Source organism: Aethalodelphis obliquidens, unplaced genomic scaffold, assembly GCF_003676395.1.
Source record: "Aethalodelphis obliquidens isolate GAN/ISIS:26980383/991018 unplaced genomic scaffold, ASM367639v1 scaffold5, whole genome shotgun sequence".
Taxonomy (NCBI): Eukaryota; Metazoa; Chordata; class Mammalia; order Artiodactyla; family Delphinidae; genus Aethalodelphis; species Aethalodelphis obliquidens.
The window spans coordinates 28449269-28456905 of record NW_020837949.1 but is presented as its reverse complement, the minus strand read 5'-3'; positions in this window follow the sequence as shown (position 1 = coordinate 28456905).

The following is a 7637-nucleotide window of genomic DNA, read 5'->3' as shown; positions in this document are numbered from 1 at the left end:
AGCATCACCAGTATTTGCGAATGTCAAAATTAATTCCATTCAGGGGTTCTATTTCTCAAATCACAGAACCAAGCTCTAATGCTCTGTGAATATGACAGCAAAATAATAGATTCTATATCCACAATTGACTCATCCTGCCGTATCAGTGGATTAAAGAGAAGGAAATCTATCTGGCATTTATTATAACTCAATCATTGAGATTATTGCTACCTTTCCTGTATTAAACCATCTCCACTTTCCTTCTATTTCAATGGTCTCTAACTTGAACGCTAAAATATTAACCTGCAGATTCCCAGGCACACTCTCCAAATATTCTGATTACAGGTCTGGCATAGTGCCTGATAACCTTTTTAAAATAGAAAACTACGATGATTCTTGTACAGATTATCTCTGCCTCACACTTGGAGAAATAGTGCCTTGTTTTAATTATTAGAATATTTTTCCCTTACTTTGATGGATGAAAAATAAGTTTTTTATTTATAAAAATTATTTAAATATTTAGTGAGAATTTGACAATATAGAAGAAAGGAAAAAGAAACAATATTTATTACCTATTGATAATCTATTAACTCCTTGGTAAATATCCTCCTGGAGTTTTCTTTTATTAATATATGATATGGCTATTCGTATATTCTACATTTATAGTATATTCTGTGTTCTACTGTTTGTGTATTCTTTGGGGTTGTTTCCAGTTTTATGTGCCAGCTGTTTTTTTTTAACCTTGTTTTTTAAATTGAATAATACCTATTGATCTCTTTCAAGTTCATTAACCCTTTCTTCCATTTTTACCACTAGTGCTTATATAGAAGTTGCTGAATACAATGTTCTATATCCATCCCTTAGCTTATTTGCTAATTCTATTGCTCAAATCAGAAGATTTAAGCACAAGAATTCTTTACTGATTTTTTCTTTACTTGTCTTCAATCACTGAGAAATTCATTCTAAACTACCTTATTGTGATTGTGGATTTGTCGATTTCTTTTTGTATTGTTGTTCATTATTTGTTTTCTATATTTTGAGGCTACTGTATTTAGATGCTTACAAATTACAAATTGTGGTATCTTACTGAAATGCAACTTTGATCATTGTTAGTTGATCGTCTTTATCTCTGCTAATGCTTTCTGTTTTTCATTCTATTTTGTCTGATATTATCATAGACAAATCAACTTTATTTTGGTTAGTGTTTGCACAGGTATTTTTTCCATTTCTTTAGCTTCAATGTTTCTCTATCCTAATGTTTTATATCTGTCTCTTCCAAATAACATTATTAGCTTGAATCATATGAAATTACAATGCCTGTGGTCAAAAATTATTCATTATTGGCAATTTAATAAGATTTAACTTAATATTTGTAGTTTTTTAAATATACAGTCAGACAGCATTAATCTTTTAACTGGAACATTCAGTCTTCTTCCATTTAATGTGGTGTATAATGTGTGACTTTAAGTCTACTCACTTATTTTGTGTTTTCCATTTATCGCAGTTTTTTCAATTTGTTTTTCTCATTTTTACATATTCTTTTAAAACAAATTTTTAATATTTAAATGTATTCTCTTTTTGGAAGTTATATATGCAATTCCTGTTCTTTTAGTTAATAGTCTAAAAATTCATATATGCATTCCTAACTTATAAAATAGTTTAACATTAATCAATACTTTTACAAATTCCTTGGACAAATTCCTTACAGCAATTCCCTTTTATTCCCCTCTCAACTTATTATTTTTAAATTTATTTTAGTTCTATTTTAAGAACCTTCAGATCATCATTATTTTTACTTACAGTTAATCTTCAGTTATATATGTAATGTATTTACCATTACTATTGTTTTCTTTCCTTAGACTTCTGACTTCCATCTGGGACAGTTTTTCCTCTGCCCAAAGCAGAGTTTTAGAACTTCTCTTGAAATTGTCTTTTTCATGCCTCCATTTTGGAGGATATTTTTTCTCAGTATGGAACTCGAACTTGGAAATTACCTAATGTCAGCACATTGAGTTTTTTATTTTTTCTTTATTGGAACTATATTGAAAATTGGTTCTATAAATCCTTACCATCTTGTTAATATTTTCATACTTTTAAGCTCTTTAAAAAAAATTTTTTGTCAGCTTCATAGATGCCTCTAGTGGGAGGGTTGGCCATAACTATCTAGAACACAATTACTGAAAATAGCAATCTACAGGCTTCCCTGGTGGCGCAGTGGTTGAGAGTCCACCTGCCGATGCAGAGGACACGGGTTCGTGCCCCGGTCCGGGAAGATCCCACATGCCGCTGAGCAGCTGGGCCCGTGAGCCGTGGCCGCTGGGCCTGCACGTCCGGAGCCTGTGCTCTGCAGCGGGAGAGGCCGCAACAGTGAGAGGCCCGCGTACAGCAAAAAACAAAAACAAAAACAAAAAAAATAGCAATCTACACCTTTAAATTTTTACTCTATTTATATGCCATTTAAACACTTACATGGAAATTATTCATGTGTTATTTACATACATAAAAAATACCAAAATTACCTATAATATACTTTTTAATGGCTGAATTCTATTGTGTGTATATATATACGTATTTTTGATACATTTATTAATCTGTTACTTGTTTCTTACCATAATTTTTTCTTATAAGTAATAAATACAGAACATCTTGTAGGAGAATCTCTACGTTCACGCTTAATTATTTCCTTATGATAAATTTCTAGAATTTGATTGTTATGCAAAAGATTTGCACCATTTTAAAGCTTTTGTTATACATCGTTCAAATCCTCTAATTTATATTCCCAACAGTGTGCAAATCTCCCCACATTTTCTGCAACATTAAATTTAATAAATGTCTTATACCTGTGTAGTTTTTATAATTTAAATAGTTTAGGTCTTTCACAGGAAGGGAAAATATATTCTAGAGAAAATTAATAATTATGTTTTTTTTTAAGAGTGGAAATGTATATGAGTTTGCTTTAGACCAAATTATAATTTAGCAAATTCCATGAGTTTGCCCAAATTATCTTATTGTTCTGGAATATTATTGTACAGAATGCTACTTGAAATAATAGGAAATCAAGCAGATCAGAAAATGCAAAAAGTTTGTTTGTTGGCTTAAGTAGTGTTTGTTGTAAAGGAAATGAAGTAATCTTTTTTCAGAGATACTTTTTACAGGTACCCTGCAGCTTGTATGTTTGTCTCCTTGAAGAGAATTCTTGATGGTAATTGCTAACATTTATAGAGTGCCTACTGTGTACCATGTACTTTGAATAACTTTTTCCCCCTTATTATAAAGGAATATGTCTCACATAGATAACAGTTGTCACCATGACCCACGTGATTTAGTACAACGTAGCCCAAACACAGACTCCAATCATTACTTGCATATTTTAAAAACATTTATGCCATGCAGCATGGAGTTTGTGGCAATGCTAATTAGAATCCTCTTATTTTAACACCTTGGAACGCCTAGATTTCTCTCACACCCTTAGCACAAAAGAATTCACTCTTTTCTACGATCTGTTTCCCTAGGTCATTTCTCTCCTCTTCACCCTGAGCCTCTCGCATGCTATGCTCCCAGCACATCACATTTCCTTCTACCTGCTCATCCCTCTGGAGGAATGCAATTAGCCATTCTCTACAACAGCTTTACTCAAGAGAATGCACTTGCACTCTTCTCTTTTTAGAGGGCAGGAGAGGGAGAAAAGATGAGCTGGCGACACCCATATGTTCTTTCCCAGATGGAAGAAGGGAAGGCTGTTAACTACTGCCCCTCCAAAACACACACACACATATGCACACGCATACACACATCCCACTACCACTTTTGCCCAGGCATATATGTCAAAGGAGAAACTCCTTATCAGAGCTTTTTAACACCCTGAAATTTAATGATCATGCAAGCGTTCCCTTGTTTTAAGCAAAAAGCAATGTATAAAATATGCACTTATTCAAAATTAAATTATTATTCACTTTACACAAGGGTACTTCACATATTTCCTTCAAGTAGGTAGCTTTCCTGGTATAATTATAATTTAATTCCAGATACAGAATAAATATATCTGTGATTTTAGAAACACTGGTAATAACAAAATTGAGCTGCAACTCCAAGAGATTAATTTATAAATATATGTATCATACAGTCACATAATACTCTTGACCCATATAAATGGAGCTTTAAAGAATTCCTATAGTTAAAGGATCATCTCTTCTGGAATTAAAAAATTTCCAAACACTGAAATTTCACCACATATTTGAATGTATAAGAATACAGATGGTTATAGATCACGTATTTGAATATAGAACCCCTGATATCAGTGGTTATAATGTATGCTTAGAGTCTTATCACAGTGGCACAGTAATATTTGAGGATTTAAAAAAGTTTATTAGTAGTAGTATTATCATTTCAGATCTTGGCATATCACCAAACTTACCAGGTGATTATGTAGAAACTGTGTTTTCCCCTGTATTTGTGCAAAGCTAGGATCCTTTATGAAATGTTGAATAGGAAAAACAGAAGCCTCCACTTTGGTGTTGACTCTAAAACACTATTTTAGTGAGTTAATGGCCTTGTCAGGCACTAGGCCAAAATCTATTGACAGAAAAACAAATATTCATTTTTACTAGATATCAAAATTTTTCAGTAATTTTGAAATTTAATACTTTCTTTTCATCCCCACAAAAACGATGCAAGTAGTTTTGAGGAACTGTCTTTTAATGCACGATTTCTTTTTAAGACAATTTTCAGCTAAAATTACTGATTTATAAAAGCTGTCTACTCTGCAGTGTCATTTCCTCCCTCAAATAGGAAAAAAAGGCTCCTTCTGGCATTTTCATTAAATACTTTATTAATCTCAGTTACAGAATTTATTTAGTCCTTATTGGCACTGACATTTTACTCCCTCCTAACTCACCGAGGTCAGGACTGTATCTTCTTTATTCTGTTATCTCCCCACAGGGGTACTTAGCATATTGCTTTCCACATCGTCGGAGTCTAACACATTTTTCTTAACTGTATTGAATTAGTGATTTGGGGAATATTAAATATATTATTTATAAATTTATATGTTAAAACTATTTTAATTGAACCATAGAACTAGAAGTAACACCTCAAAGAGTTAAAAGAGTTAACTTATTGTCCAAGGTCCATAGCCAGTCAATGGCAGATTCAAATCCCAAACTTCCTAATGCTCGGGACAATATTCTTCTTTAATCAAAGTTTTTTGAAATAAAATATATTCAAATATTAATGACAAATTTACTCTTTGAAATTTACTTTAAAATTTTTAAATTAAGCGGACTCAATACAATTGCTGTATGTTCACTTATTAATAGTGGCGTTTGAAGAGTATTCTACCCTGGATTGTTTTGATACTTTTTACCTCACTTTTGTTGCTCTCATAAAATAATTCCCAGGCAATTTCAATTTTTTAAAACATATTGCTTTGCTAAATTTCATTACTAGAGGGTGAAAACTGGATATCTGTGATGACACTGATATTACAGTAAGAGAATCAAATGAAGGACATTAGAAAGAGCCAGTTATGCTTTCTCCAGTCTGGTCTTCCTCATTCCACACAAAGAAGGATGCTTTCATGGCTTCAAGGTTTTCTCCTATATCAGATTAAGAATTACACTGACTTGTATTTATAAAACATTTTACAGTATAGAAAGAACTTAGTGCCTGACATCAAGTAGATGTGTAATAAATATTGTTTTTTAAAGTCTTTATTGAATTTGTTACAGTATTGCTTCTGTTTTATGTTTTGATTTTTTGGTCGCGAGGCATGTGGGATCTTAGCTCCCTGACCAAGGATCGAACCTGCACCCACTGCATTGGAAGGCGAAGTCTTAACCACTGGACCACCAGGGAAGTCCCTGAATGAATATTTATTGAATATGACCTACGGGGGTGGGTGATTCCTTTATCTCATTGAATCTTCACCTTTATGAATCTTCACAACAACTTCATGAAGTAGGTATGTATATATTTACTTTACAAATGAGTTTATGTATGTCAGAGCTGAGATTTTAATTCAAATTAGCATATTCCAAAGGTCTCTGTCTCTCTCTCTAGTTGTATTTGGATATTAATAGTTCATAAGATAATATGTGTAACTCACATTTTCACCTTAAAATATTTATAGTATGCAGTTGTAGAGATTGTGTTTTTCATTCATTTCAGTCAGAATCATGACAGGACACACAAGGCGTATTCTAATAGGCTATTTTATTTTTATATATAAATTTATTTATTTTTGGCTGTGTTGGGTCTTCGTTGCTGCGCTGGGCTTTCTCTAGTTGTGGCAAGTGGGGGCTACTCTTCGCTGTGGTGCGCGGGCTTCTCATTGCAGTGGCTTCTCTTGTGGAGCACGGGCTCTCGGCATGCAGGCTTCAGTAGTTGTGGCACACGGGCTCAGCAGTTGTGGCTTGCAGGCTCTAGAGCACAGGCTCAGTAGTTGTAGTGCACGGGCATAGTTGCTCCATGGCATGTGGGATCTTCCCGGACCAGGGCTCGAACCCGTGTCCCCTGCATTGGCAGGCGGATTCTTAACCACTGTGACACCAGAGAAGCCCTCTAATAGGTTATTGAAGAGAGATTAATAAAAGAACTTTGTACAAGGATGTGGACAGTTAATAAAGAGAAGCCAACAGGTGATGATTAAGGATCTAGGGAGCTAGCTACAGTGGGTGGGGAGCTATCGCCATCAATTGCCTGAAAGGCAAAAGGGAAAAGATGATGATTCCATCCCTTCAGCCACCACAAGCCAAGTGAAGAGAATCCTTTGAATTTGGGGTTATCTGCAAAAAGGAGAAACTACATCTAATTTCCCTTGGGCAACAGGATTGGGGATATGCCTTCTGTATCTATTTGGTTAAAACAGTTGAACTGGTGAAAGACAGTAGTAAAGAAGCTCTATTGGAGCAGTCTGCACTCCCACTATTTATCCAGATAGAAACTGCAGGCAGGATATCCAGGCTTGAGTTGCATTACTAATATCATGAACAGCAAGACTATACCAACAAGAGAATATGGGAGGTATCCTAGAGTAGGAATCTGAGTAGAACTCTTTAATAATTCATGCTCTCATCCCAGGTAAGAAAGCCAGCTTTGGAACGCAGGTGTAAACATTTGGCCTATATCATATTTCTCTTCCCATGCTCTGCTGTAAGAGGAGAAAGGTAAACCCAGAAAAGGAGGGGACAGAATTAGAAAGGGAGAAGAAATGAAAGAACAGGACTCACACACATAACTCCACAGTGCAATCTCCTTAGACCTTTAAACAAGCACAAGACACAGAGAGGAAGTGTGCTAATCTAGCATGTAGCTGAACTTATGTCATTCTAGAATGGGATCAATTTTTTAATGTCTTGGAATGGATGAAAAGTTATGGAAACAATCTAAGATAATTTTAAGAGTACTGGAAACAGTGATTTAACAGAGCATGGTTGAAAGTAGCAATTGGAAAAAAATAAAATTATTTCATAATTAATACCCAACCAGGATGAACCTGCCTAATAAACCAGTTACCTGTATAAGCATTGAGCACCATTGCGTACATATTTGACAATAGTACTGCAAAGAATTAACTGCAAATAACTTTCAGCCTTGTTAGCCTTACATTATCAATAAGCTTGGGTAGGAAAACTGACCACATATAGTCAGTTTAATAGGAA